General features: G+C 44.8%; 1 protein-coding gene across 5 annotated transcripts in view; it reads right to left on the bottom strand.

Annotated features, from left to right (window-relative positions):
* The window catches only part of Ppig (peptidyl-prolyl isomerase G (cyclophilin G)), a 31,307-nt gene extending 26,809 nt beyond the window's left edge, over window positions 1-4,498 (bottom strand). The window contains exon 1 of one of the 5 annotated variants that reach the window (XM_006499187.4): window positions 4,294-4,498. The gene's annotated coding sequence lies outside the window, so the exon portion shown is untranslated. Of the gene's footprint in view, window positions 1-3,887; window positions 4,164-4,293 lie in introns of those variants that run through there. The other 4 variants (XM_006499184.4, XM_006499185.4, NM_001081086.1 and 1 more) reach the window with 4 other exon arrangements.
* Between the last annotated feature and the right edge of the window lie 9,654 nt (window positions 4,499-14,152).

Here is a 14,152-nt window from a genome sequence, read left to right as displayed (position 1 = left end):
TTTTTTACAAATAGTTTTAAGTAACCTGGCCTGCCACGTAGCTTGAGAATAACATTAAATTCCTTATTCTTTTGTGTCCACCTCCTAACTGCTGGGGTGACAAGTGTGTACCAAAACACCCACACAGATCTTGTGTTTCCTATTATAACCGGTGTTGTTTTCTCCCCTATATATATGCTTTTCACATTGTTATTATTGTTAGTATTGTTATTATTGACTCTCCTGAAAGAAAGGTAATATGCTCTTATCAGATAGGCTTATTTTTAAAAATTTAGTATTTGTTGTTGCTGTTTTGAGACAGGGTTTTTTTATGTAGTCCTGGCCATCCTGGAACTTGGGCTGACCTAGAACAGAGACCCACATGCCTTCGATGGATTGAAGAATTATAACAGCACACCCAGCATCTGATCGGATAGGTTTGTTGACAAATAACAGGTTCTGTATCAGACTCAAGTAAGTTAGATTAATTAAAGCTATATTGGATTTTTAAAATTACCTTTTTTATAAATGTACTTTGCTATTTTGAATTATGGTACTTCATAAACAAAAAAACATATAATTTCTGTAAGCCCTTAACTGCATAAAACATTACATTTAAACTGGTACATTCAAACTGCTATCTCCATTCTTTGACAGTCTAAAGAGAAAAAAAATGTCAAATATGGTATTAATACATGAAAACAAAATGTCATTCCAGGAAAAATTTTTAAAGTTTTAGAAGGGACTTGTGACACAGGCGTATAATTCCAAATACTTGAAAAACTGAGACAGGAGGCTGTTAAATAAGTTCATGGCCTGCCTGGGACACGCAGGGTGTGTTTAGGGCCATCTTTGACAACCATGGAAGATCTTGTGTGTGTGGGGTGCTGTTTGTGTTTTTGTTTTTTTAAAAACAACCCAAAAGTGCCGGGGGAGGATATTGGGGACTTTCAGGATAGCATTTGAAATGTAAATGAAGAAGATATCTAATTAAAAACAAAACAAAAAGCCAGGAAGATTTTGGTTGGTGGAATTTATAGATGAGTTTATAATTTTCACCCAGGGAGGCTCATTCAGCCTGGAGATAGAAGTTTCTAGAGTACTGTGACTGAACTGAATCTTAAGAGACATATAGCCGGGCGTGGTGGCGCTCGCCTTTAATCCCAGCACTCGGGAGGCGGAGGCAGGCGGATTTCTGAGTTCGAGGCCAGCCTGGTCTACAAAGTGAGTTCCAGGACAGCCAGGACTACACAGGACTACACTTTTTTAGTGGGGAGGCATATGTAATGCACATGTGTGTAGGTCAGAGGACAACTGAGAGGAATTTTCTTCTTCCACTATGTGGCTTCCAGGGAGAGAATTCAGATCCTCAGACTTAGTAGTAAATGCTTTTACCTGCTGAGTCACTTTTCAGCCTCCTATATTACTTTTAATACTATTCCCAGGGAAGACTTAAGTTTTGAATACAAAGAGAAGGGAACCTTTGTTACATCTAGATTTTTTTAAAAACTTAATTAAAAAATTTTGAGAATTCCATACATGAGTATTATTGTATTTAAATTGCTTCTAACACCCCCTCTCCTACATCCTCCCAAAAGTCCCCTTAAATTCATGACCTCTGTTTTATACACACACACATTCAAACTCCTGGGCCCTTTTAAAGTTGGTCACATGTGCATGTGTTTTAGGTCTATTTGGGATTGGATAACCTATCAGGGTCTCATCTCTGAAGAGAACTTAAATATCTTCCCGTTTTCAGCAGCCATCAACTGACAATAACTCTTCATCTAGAGGTAGGGTCTTCTGAAATTTTCTTAATCCATACTGGCATGTCAATTGATGTTTGTCATTAAGCAAGTCTTGGAAGATTTGTTTTGTATTCATCTTCCCTTGTCAGGTCTAAAAGACACTTTCTTGATGTTTAGACATTAATTGTCCCCCAAAGGCAGTATGTTAAAGGTTTGGTAGCCAGTCTTTGGCACTACCAGGAGATGGAGGATCTTTTAGGAGATGGGGACTAATGGAATGAAGTTGACTCACTGGAGGTGAGTCCTTGAAGGCAGTATTGGGACAGCCCCCTCCCTCCATCCTCTGTTTCCTGGACTCCACAAGAAGGCATTTTGCTCTACTGTGTGTCCCCCACCATGTAATGCCTTGCCACAGGATCCAAAGGAACAGGCCAACAGGACTGAGACCTCCAGAACTGGGCAAAAATATATCCCACCTTTTAAAAATATTTCCTGCTTGGGAAGCATTTTAACATTCAAACCAGCTTCATCAGCTCACTCTTAAAGTATGCACATGGATCAAATAAGAAATGAAAATTAACTAATTAGTAACATTTGCATACATTTACAAATGTATACACTGCTGATGAATTAAGTAAAACAAGCTAACATTTTGAGTTGTCAGGAAAAGTCACCTATGCTCTTCCAAATAGAACCATTTTCTTTAATGTTTTTGATATACACAAACTACTGGTATGCAAAAAATGAGCTGGTAGAAAAACACCACCTAACAGGTATTCTGAAAACTTAGGAGTTAGTTTGTGGTCCAGTGATCTAGCACTTGCCCTCAGTTGTGAAGTCTTGAATCTATGCACACAAACAAATGTGGAGACCAATGGTTAGGAATACAGCTCAGTGGTGCTTGCCCTAAAAATGCCAAAGACCTCAAACAAAGCAAAAAATGCGCCTTGTCAGTAAAAGTCAAAGGTCCAATTATAGCAGTCTTCTCTGAATATTTGAAGTACTGCCTGCACATCTCAAGGTCCAAATTTTGGCCTACAGAAATAAAAAATACAATTTTTGATATATATATATACACACACACACACACATACATACACACACACCAACCTACTTAGGGAGTGAGCAGAACAACCCAATCAATTTAATAAAGCTTAAAGAAACTGTTAAGCAACTAGCTTCTTTTAAACAGAGAGAAATGTAAACTATTACATGACTAATAACACTCCACATTATTAAAATTAAAGAGTGGGGTCCCTAAGGTGTTTTTGTTTGTCTCATCAAGTTGTTCAGGCTGGCCTTGATTGGTGACCCTTTCTCTTCAGCCCGGGATTATAGACATTGTGACACCAAATCAGGAGTTACACTTTTAGGTAAGTTAGAAGCAGCCTTTCTAAGTATCTGTGCAGTTCCTCTTATGGCTATCTTTTAAAACTTATAAAAAAGGTTTCCTCGAACTGTCCAGTATCTGTTACAAAATAGCAATTACTAGTCATCATATTCTTTATACAATGGGAATGACACTAACACAAATCTTATCCTTTCTGGATTTAGCTTCTGAAAGTTAATATGGACCTTCCAAATTTTCAAAACACTGTATTATTTCTTAAATGTTCTGGTGATCAAAAACAAACAAACAAAGAGAGTCTTTACTTAATCTTTACTTAGCGCAAGTAATGTATTCGTGCTAAGAAATCAAACTGAGTGCACAGGGTGGTGCTTCCATAAGGTTTTCCAAAACAATTAGACAACGGATGCCCGCTACGGTTGACTTTGTTCGACATCAAGAGGAAACACGGAAAAAATCAGTTCGTTTCTCCTAAAGGCGAACGGGGTTCAGAAACCATCTTCTCCTCAACAGAATCCTCCTCCCCCAAAGGCCCGGCCGCTTCCAGTCGCTCAGGAACATGAGAAAACTTCTAAGGCCCTGAGGTTAACATCTCGCATTTGAGTTTTAGGAGTGTCCCTAACACCAAGGGCCTGTGTCACTGAGGCATGCACGCCAGCCGCTGTCCTACGGGAGGAAAAGGTCGGGAGGACCGGAGCCCGCGGTCGATTTTATTCCCGGGGATCCTGGCTCTGCGCCCGTCCCTCCCTAACCCTAACCTGACAGGCCCTCGCGCTGCGCCTCCCCCTTCCCTAACCAGAGGTCCCACCTACCACGCCGCAGCGCTCCGTCTCCCGGTTCTGAAGCCTCCAAAACGAACCTAGCTCCCGGGAGCCGAGGCTGCCGTCGCTGCCGCCATATTACAGCTTGTGCGGCAAAATGCGTCAGGGAGGAGGTGTGCGCCCGAGCCGGGAGGGCGGGGGCTGGAGAGGAAGAGCCGCTTCCTTCGCCCCGGGGCTCGGCTGCAAGCCGCCGGGCCACCACGGGGCCCCAGGCCGCGCCGCGGTCCCCGGGGCCACCCCTCCGAGCCCGAGCAGCCCAGAGACCTCGACGGAAAGACGGTTACCTCGGCCCAGAGGCCCGCCGCGGCTCCGCCCCTCGCCCTGAGCCCTTCCCGCTCTCGTCCCCAAGGCCCGCAGAAGACGCCGCCGCGCCGACAGACGCTCTCGCATCCCTCACCTGCCCCGCCGCGGGCTTCTCGTCTCCCGGCCCGGTCCTGGAAAGCGCTTCAAATCTACCGCCGTCAGGAAAGGCGCTAAAGCCCACTAACCGCCTCCCTCCCCCACAGCCCAGGCCAGGCGTGGAGGGAAGGTGTCGCGCCGGAAGTACGTCAGGGATGGGTGCCGGCGACTCCCGGCGTTCCCGGGCTGACGTCAGCATCTTCTCCTTGAGCTTGTAGGGTCTCTTCTGCCTTTTAAAATACGTTCCCGACGGGTCGCTTGATGGTTTCTGAGAGTTGATTGGATCGGTGTGGATCCGTCAGAATGTCACAGCGCTCCCGAAATGATGCGCATCACTTTATAAACAGTGACATCCTCTGTCGAGGTATTTAGAGAGACGTTCTGCCTCCAAGGAACCTTCAGCAAACGCTCAAAAGCTAGTAACAAAGATGAGCTACTTTCGGGACGTGGTAGCGCATGCCTTTAATCCCAGTAGTCGGGGATTAACATTTTATTGAGACCGGGTCTTACTATATACCTTGGCTGCCTTGGAGCTCTCTACGTAGATCAGGCTGACATCAAACTCTTTAAGAGATTACCCTGCCTCTGCCTCTTATCCCAAATGCCTGGTCCTATTTTAATATGGTTGTATTTGTGCCTGTGTGTATATGCACTGTATATCTATAACTGCTTGCAGAGGTCAGAACAGGGTGTCAGATCCTCCCCGTCCCCAAACTGGAGTTAAAAGCATTACGAGACACTCAATATGGGTCTTCCTTCAAGAGCCACAAGTGCTCCTAATGGCTGAGCCATCTCGCCAGCCCTTGGCCATGTGATTTAATTTTCGAGGATGAAATTTGAGACAAAGTGGCATGCTGCTCTAGGCTTTAAGACATTGCCTCTTATTTTCTTCATTTGCCAATATATTCTAATCATCCACAAACAAGGAACTGGCAGGCATTAGAATAACATAATGGAAGGAATTTAGATCCCAGAATAACTACATGGAGCAGAAATGCCTCCTATCGGGCTCATTCACCTAAGATCTTAATTTGTGAGAGAAATCGATCTTTTAAAGCCAGAAACAAACAAAAAGGAATTCCATTGTAAAAATTAAATCTAGGATGCCACACAGTGGCGGTGGACATCTTTGATCCCAGCACTTAGGAGGCAGAGGTAGTCGGATCTCTAAGATTGAGGCTACAGAGACCTACACAGAATTTAGAAGATTGAAGTAAGGCAGAGTGTTGTACAGTTATTTCATCTGGACAGAAATGTTTCCTCCTGGAGGGAAATCAGGATGAAACTCCCAAAACTCACAAGCAAGTTTCAGGAACTCGGGCTGGAGACATAGCAAATTGGAGCTCTTGCTGTGCAACTGCGAGGCCCAGAATTCAGATCCGTACACCCACATAATAAGAGAGGCTTCGTGTGCAAACCTGTAATCCCAGCTCAAAAAAAGTGAATAGAGATAGGTCCCAAGACTCTCTGGCTTCCAGCCTAGCTGAGAACATCCCAGATTTGGGGAGAAAACTTGACTCAAAATGATTAGATAGAGAACAATAGACAAGGCCACACAGTGTCCTCTCTGACGGCAATGCACATGCATTTGAATACACATGTTCAAGCTCACATGCATGGACATAGACATATACAGAGAAATGAACAGATATATCTTTTAAAAATTGCAAACATTGCTAGGAAATGGTTGTGCACACTTCTAATCCCAGCAGAGGCAGGCAGATCTCTATGAAGTTGAGGGCAGTCTGGTCTACAGAGTTGAGTTTCTGGACAGCCAGGGCTACACAGAGAAGCCCTGCCTGGGGATGGGCATAAATAAACAAGAAAGCTTTGAAGCTCTCAGGAACCCTCTCTCTTGTTAGATGAGCCGAACAGTTTGCTGGAGAGAAGAGACCGTTTGCTGGGCTGCCTGGAAGCAGCTCTTGTAAATTGTCACCTAGACTGAGGGAATTGTTTGGTGATGTAGCTGCCTTACAGACACTCATTATCCTTTAAGTAAGCCCTCACCTGTGTTTGTAGAAGAAACCCCAGTACGTTTATGAGTTCACTAAGATAGACTTGAGTGAAATTGTTCCTTTGGTCTGTCATCAGTATCCTCACTAAACATGAATAGACTTTTGTTCATATCTTCCCAGGAAAAGAACACAACACGCTAGGAGCCGAAACAGGGTTTGAAAGAACCAAAGATGCATTTGAGAGGAGCAGCTGTGTGGTCCCTGCTCTGGATGACCAGAAAAGCACCTGGGCTGAGACAGCTGAGGGTGGTGCATCTGTGCAGGGACTTCCATAATGGCTCTTCTGTGGTACAGGGTGGCATTGCCTCTCCGATAAATAGTGTTTACCAGGGACCATGTGGTTTATGCTGGTTAGGGTTTTTTGTTTGTTTGTTAACTTGACACAAATCTAGAGTTGTCAGATTGCTTGTAGGTCAGGGTTTTACTTTTGTTTTTTTTTATTTTTGTTTTTGTTTGTTTGGGGTTTTTTGGTTAATAAAGAAGGGATTTGCACGCCTTTAATCCCAGCACTCAGGAGGCAGAGGCAGGAGGATTTCTGAGTTCGAAGCCAGCCTGGTCTACAAAGTGAGTTCCAGGACAGCCAGGGCTATACAGAGAAACCCTGTCTCAAAAAACAAAACAAACCAAAACCAAAACAACAAAAAGAAGGGATTAGCTCTTGGTGAGTTGTGACACTCTCAGAAAGGTGGTCCTAGCTTGTATAAGAAACATATGCAGCATATCTCCATAGCTTCTGCTTCAGTTCCGGCCTCCAGGTTCCTGCCAGGCCTTACCCTGCTGATAGAGTATGACTTAAGAGTTATAAGACAGAATAAATCTCTTCCCTCTGAGTCGCTCTTGGTTATGGTATTTGTTGCATCAGTAGAAATCCTGACTAGCACAGGGATACAGGGATGCCTCCAAACAGCTGATAGATTAAAAAATACACAGCAGTCTTGGATATTAACATATACGGAACCTGAAAATAAAGCTATGAAGGCATGGAATAGCTTCTCCTGTGGCTGATATGGCAGGCAGCTGTGGGTGAGTTGACTGTCCAGAAAGAAGGGCACGTTTAAAGGAGGAATGACCACAGGAAAAAGACATGAGTGCTGTTCTCTACATCAGTACCTGCTTTGGCAAGAAAAGGGGGAAATGAGATGGAGATGCAGCTTGCAGAACAAGGGAAAAGACATTATAAACCATATCTGTTCTGAAGAGCACTCCCTAGGACCCAACATGGAATCCATGGAAGCATCAGACAGAAAGGAGGTAGACGAGATAATAAATACACGAAGTCTGACTTTCAATAGAGAGGGAGGGGAAATCCGTGATTTGACATGTAGCCTGAAGCCTTACTAATCGCCAAGTAGAGGAAACTGTGTAGCAGAGCACACACTGCCTCTGAACTTCTTGAATTGAGAAAGACTTTCAAAGAAGAAGTGAAAGAGCCTTTTACAACTGTGAGGCAGTGAGACATCGGGATGAGTGGGATCAGTCAGAGTCCTGTGAAACAGGAGAAACTGAGAAACAACTACTCATCCCTCTTTGAGGCAAAAGCTGTATAACCTGAAGCCACATGAGGAAAATCAGTCCTTGATAGGCTAGCTCATTTGACTCACTGGAGACAGTTGTCCTTGGCAGTGGTTGCCATGAATACCAGGGGCTGAGAAGCAAGAGAGGAAGGACAGGCATTGCTAAGGAAATTGAGCTTGAGAGAGAGTGTGTGTTTGCTATGCAGTTCACCAGGCCACATCAGTCCACATTCACAGACAAACTGAAAAATCATTCAGCAAGAACATTAGAAATTGTATGAGATTTTTTTTTCCCCAAGCCCATAGTGGGACATGATCTTTTGGGGTAGAAGAACCTGCGTCAGATCTGAATGGTTTAGGCCAGTGATTATTTTAGGCTCCTGAAGTGCTAAAGAATCCAGGAGAGAATGGGGGAACAGAGGGGGTGGAAAACAGTTAATGGGGCCTGTCTGAGTCACTCAAAAGCAAATGTGGCAAGATTTGGTTTTAGCTGTAGTTCCTAGGGAAAGGCGTGACAAGAAGTCAAATTAGGAGCAATGGAGGGTTCAAAATGCAAACAGCAGTCTACCAAAAGAATGTCAGAAGGAGTGGGAGACAGGGGTAAGGTCATAAAGGTCAAGCTTTTGGAGATGACTAAGAATCCCCACCAGAATGTGCTGCTTGTATTTATCTCCTGTAAGAGTGCATGCAGGGATTTTTTTTTGGGGGGGGGGGTTGTTTTTTTCGAGACAGGGTTTCTCTGTATAGCCCTGGCTGTCCTGGAACTCACTTTGTAAACCAGGCTGGCCTCGAACTCAGAAATCCGCCTGCCTGTGTCTCCCAAGTGCTGGGCTGAAGGCGTGCGCCACCATTGCCCGGCACATGCAGGGAATTATTGTTTACCTGGATGAGGGCCTTTATAGCCGCCAAATATAATCAATGGAGAGACACTGTCTTAGTTAGGGTTTTACTGCTGTGAACAGACACCATGATGTGACCAGTGCAAGTCTTATAAGGGCCAACATTTAATTGGGGCTGGCTTACAGGTTCAGAGGTTCAGTCCAGCATCATCAAGGAGGGGACATGGCACCATCCAGGCAGGCATGGTGCAGGAGAAGCTGAGAGTTCTACATCTTCATCTAAAGGCTGCTAGTAGAAGACTGACTTCCAGGCAGCTGAACCCCAGTGTGGACAAGGACTCATGACAGCCATGTCACCAGAGTACCTCATAGCCCGTAGGCAGCTCCACCAAAGAGTCGCCCCCTGCCCCCAACAGCTATGTGTTGCTTTTGTAACTACTCCAGGGAAAGGCTTTGTGCGTTTTGTAACTTTCTTGGGAGCTCTTGTGCCTTTCCTGTAATTTTGTGAACCCTCTGTCCTGCTCAAGATAATATTTCAGGCCAGAGGAAATAGCCATCACCCTTCAGTCCTTACCTACATCCTTCCATCTGTCTTCTGAACTATTTCCTCCCATTAATGACTGAGGAGTCAGTTACTATGCCTCAGCAACAGTGTCTTATTCTCAGTGCTTGAGCACTTAGGAGTCTTCTCAGCAATCACCACCCACTGCAAAAAGAACAACAATCTACAGGAATACATGCAAGTGCTTATGGGACTGGAGAGATGGCTCAGCAGTTAAGAGCGTGTACCACTCTTGCAGAGGACCCGAGTTCAAGCTCCCAGCACCCAAGTCAGGCAGCTCATGACAACCCGTAACTCTGGCTCTAGGTGATCTGATGCCCTCTTCTGACTTCATCAGAAGTGCTCGTGCAGAAGGTGTGGCCCAGAATAAAGGCCTGTGCCACCACACTTTCAATCCCAGATGACCCTGAACTCAGAGATCTCCCTGTTTCCCAAGTGCTGGAATTAAAGGCGTGCACCATCACTGCCCCGCTAATTAAATCCTTTCTTTTATAAGAGTTGCCTTAGTTATGGTGTCTCTTCAGATCACATGTAAAATAAAGATTTTTTTTTTTTAAGTGGTGATGTGGCTGCAGTGGCGGGATAGCAGCTAAGAGCCTGGCCCTAGGCACGAGCACTCCTGATGAAGTCAGAAGAGGGCATCAGATCACCTAGAGCCAGAGTTACGGGTTGTCATGAGCTGCCTGACTTGGGTGCTGGGAGCTTGAACTCGGGTCCTCTGCAAGAGTGGTACACGCTCTTAACTGCTGAGCCATCTCTCCAGTCCCATAAGCACTTGCATGTATTCCTGTAGATTGTTGTTCTTTTTGCAGTGGGTGGTGATTGCTGAGAAGACTCCTAAGTGCTCAAGCACTGAGAATAAGACACTGTTGCTGAGGCATAGTAACTGACTCCTCAGTCATTAATGGGAGGAAATAGTTCAGAAGACAGATGGAAGGATGTAGGTAAGGACTGAAGGGTGATGGCTATTTCCTCTGGCCTGAAATATTATCTTGAGCAGGACAGAGGGTTCACAAAATTACAGGAAAGGCACAAGAGCTCCCAAGAAAGTTACAAAACGCACAAAGCCTTTCCCTGGAGTAGTTACAAAAGCAACACATAGCTGTTGGGGGCAGGGGGCGACTCTTTGGTGGAGCTGCCTACGGGCTATGAGGTACTCTGGTGACATGGCTGTCATGAGTCCTTGTCTACACTGGGGTGAAGAGTTTGGTGATGAAGCTGCCTTTGAGTTGCTCCTGCTCCTGTAAGAACTCAAACAGACCCATTGGTTCACCAGGGTAAACTTGGATGGAGTTGTTTCTTTGGCCTGCTGGTGGCCTGTCTGGATAGAACACGTGTTTCTTCACATCCGGCCAGGATGTGACACAATAGACACATCTGTGGCTGAGAATTTAGCCCAGTGATAGAACATGTGGTTAGTGTGTGAGAGTGGCTAAGTTCAAATATAGTTTTACAATTTTTTTTATTGACTCTTTGGGAATTTCACATCATGCGCCCCAACCCCACTCATTTCCCAGTCCTTCCATATCTACCCCCACCCCTGTGACTTAACCTCCAAAAGAATAAAAAAATTAAAATTAAAAGAAAATGTTTTTTAAAAGTTCAATTTGTGTTATTTATATACTCACTGGAGGATGGTCAAACTCTCAGTGGCCAGCTTCTTAAAAAGAACTGAGTTGTTCCCCTCTGACATTCCCCGCCAGAAGCCACCAACTGTGGAGAGCTGACTTCAGCATCCTTATCATGGTCACATCCAAAAGTTCTCTTTGATGACTTCGTCTATAGGCTGCTATTTTTCTTTTCTTATCTTGTCTTTTTTTTTTTTTAAGAGATTGAGTTTTAGGCTAGCCTGAAGTATGAAGTGATACTCAGTCTCAAACATCAAACATGCACGTCCTCTCTCTCTCTCTCTCTCTCTCTCTCTCTCTCTCTCTCTCTCTCTCTCTCACACACACACACACACACACACACACACACACACACACACACAGAGTTTTATAATATCCTTTCCTTTCCTCCCTGAAACAGGCAAAAAAAAAAAAAACTGGAATGATGTCATATGTATTATTCTGAAATTTACTTTTCTTGTAATAAAGACACATTGATGGGCATTTAAAATACTTGCCAAGCAACGGTGGCACACGCCTTTAATCCTAGCATTCAAGAGGCAAAGGCAGGCAGGTCTCTGCTTCAGGCCAGACAGCCAGGACTTCACAGTGAAATCTTGTCTCAAAAAGAAAAATACTCTTTCATGATTTAGATGAAGTATCATTTACTCAGCCATTTTCCTCCTAGAAATTTTTAGCATTTTCAAATTTTGAGTATTAATTCAGGTCACAAAACAAACGAACAAACAAACAAACAAACAAACAAACGAAAACCCTACTTTCTTTCCCATCTCCTACAAACCATTGGCCATTCCCCCACAACTATCTCTCCTACTATATATGTTTGATTTTTCTTTGTTTTGTGACCTCCAGAGTTTATGTAGCAGTAGTATGCTAATCCTTTTGAAACTCCCAGAGGGAGGGTTCGAGAGTGTCTCACCACCACTGAGATGATCTGGATTCGTGAATAAAAGAAACACAAATGCAGTCTTGTATTTAAAATACCTTAAACAGCTCAATGAGTGGGCACTTCCAAACCTCCTCTCAGCTAATACACACTCCTCTCCAATATTCCAGAGTTAATACTTACTAAATCTATATTGTATCTTTGCTGCCCTGGACCCTGCTGGGCAGCCCTTTTGGGGCCACTTTCCCCCTTCACCTACATGGCAGTCTCTCTCTCCTGTACCTTTACAGTGGTCCATCTCCTATGCCCCCATCAGGACAGAATCCCCTCTTCCTCCTCTCTCCGTCCCTTCCTGGGAATCCTAAAAGTTCCGCCTCTGTCTCCCTGACCAGAGCTACCTACAGGGAATGGCTGTGGAGTTATCCACTGGAGCTATCTACCTAAAAATACTTATAATACACACAATCAGTGAATAAATATACATATATAATCTAAATAAAACTTTCTCATCTCGACTGACAGTGATCCCCTCAAGTGCTAAGGAACAGCTAACAAAATCCCCAACACTAGACATGAGAAGACCTCTTTTGAGTTGTAGGTCAGTGTGGTAATTTGAATGAGAAGAGCCACTATAGGCAAGTATATTTGAATACTTGCTCCCCAGTTGCTAGAACTGCTTAGAAGGATTAAGAGGTTGGAAGAGGTGTGTCACTAGTGTTAGGCTTTGCGATTTCAAAAGCCCATGCAATTCCCAGTTATCTCTTTCTCTGCTTCATGTTTGTATATCAAGATGCAAGCTTCAGGTGCTGCTCCAGCAACCTGCCTGTCTGTCTGCTGCCATGCTCCTCCCAGTGTAACCCTCTGGGACTGTAAAGTCCCAATAAATTCTTCTACAAGTTGCCTTGGTCATGGTGTCTCTTCACAGAGGTAGGACAACAACTAAGACAGGAAGGGTTGTTCAAGAGACCCAGAACATTGCAGGCTGTTCCAAACATTATTGTTATTTTACTTGGTTGCCCTGAAAGGCGGAAGGTAAGTCCCTATTACCGAGGATCCCTAGCACTTCAGAGGCCCCTGAGCTGGAGTTGAACTGAAAACCCAGCTTTCATGGCACCAGAAGGCCCCATGCCAGCTTCCAAAGGCAAAGGAAGGAAGCACCCAGGTCCTACACTATGACTATGACACCTATGAATCACAAGGACAACCAGCACGCATGCCAACAGCTCCCTCATCACACTTAAGACTTGTCTGCTGCCTGTACAGGCCAGGAGAGGACATCAGGTCCCCCGGAAGCAGACTGACAAGTGGTTGTAAGAGGCCATGTGAATGCTGAAATCGAATTATTTGGAAGAACAGCCAGTACTCTTAATTGCTGAGACATCTCTAAAGCCTCAGCAAAAGCTCCCACCCCATAGATTTACACAAAGTTTCATGGTATGAAATTCGGTTTTATTCTTTCAAAAAATATGCACAGTTACTGGACAAAGAATGCATTTTGTCCAATCAGCAACATTAAATGAGCTTAATCACCAGGTACATATAATAAAATAATTGTTAATTATAAGTATTTAGAGAGGTAAAACATACACTTTTCACATAAAAAAATCTTTAATAAAAATTTAAAGTTATGCATGTGCATCTGTATATGCGTGTGTGTGTTTTGTGTGTGTGTGTGTGTGTAGGGGTGTCAGAGAAAAACAAGAAGGAATTGGCTACCTTCTTCCTTCTCGTGGGGCCCTGGGATAGAACTCACTTTCTCAGAGCCTTTGCCGCCTCATAGGCCTTCTAGAATCATCAAAAAGAATATTTTGTAGTGTGCGTTACAAAGAGGTCAGTGCTTCTGCAACTGGGAAACATCTTCAAAATAGAGATACACTTGAGGGACCTGAGTCTCCGCCAATCACGAAGAACGCTGGACTCTATGAGAACGAAACTACAAAGCCCAGAACTCCCTGCGTGCGTATGGCCTGCCTATGCCTCTCGCTGTGCCTTCTGGGAGCTGTAGTGCGACCTTCCTTGGTGCACGCCGCCCTGGGACCGCTTTTCTTCTGCTCTGGGACACGGTCTGTATCCGGGAGAAGTTTCCCCAGGAAAGGCTAAATACACTTGGACGCTACTGGTGAGCGAGAGACGCCAGCTTCCAGCTGCTACTGCCAGGCTTTGGATGATCCCTGCTTTCTGAGGCGTCCAGAGCAACCCCGTAGGGCCTTGCGGGGCGTGGGAAGGATTCGCCGGTTGGTCAGTGGCTCTGCCTTCCGTACCCCGCAGGGTTCCGCCCGGGACGCGCGGGTTTAGCTTAGCGGCTGCGGTCTCCGTACCTGTTTGGGTTCTCCGTGGCGCAGAGCACCGTTGCCATCTGGGCAGGTGGAGGTTAATTTTCCTGCCTGCCAGGTGCTCGGAATACCTGTCATCT

This window comes from Mus musculus, chromosome 2, assembly GCF_000001635.26.
Source record: "Mus musculus strain C57BL/6J chromosome 2, GRCm38.p6 C57BL/6J".
Classification (NCBI taxonomy): domain Eukaryota; kingdom Metazoa; phylum Chordata; class Mammalia; order Rodentia; family Muridae; genus Mus; species Mus musculus.
The sequence above is the reverse complement of the archived record's forward strand: the minus strand, read 5'-3'. Positions and strand labels throughout refer to the sequence as shown.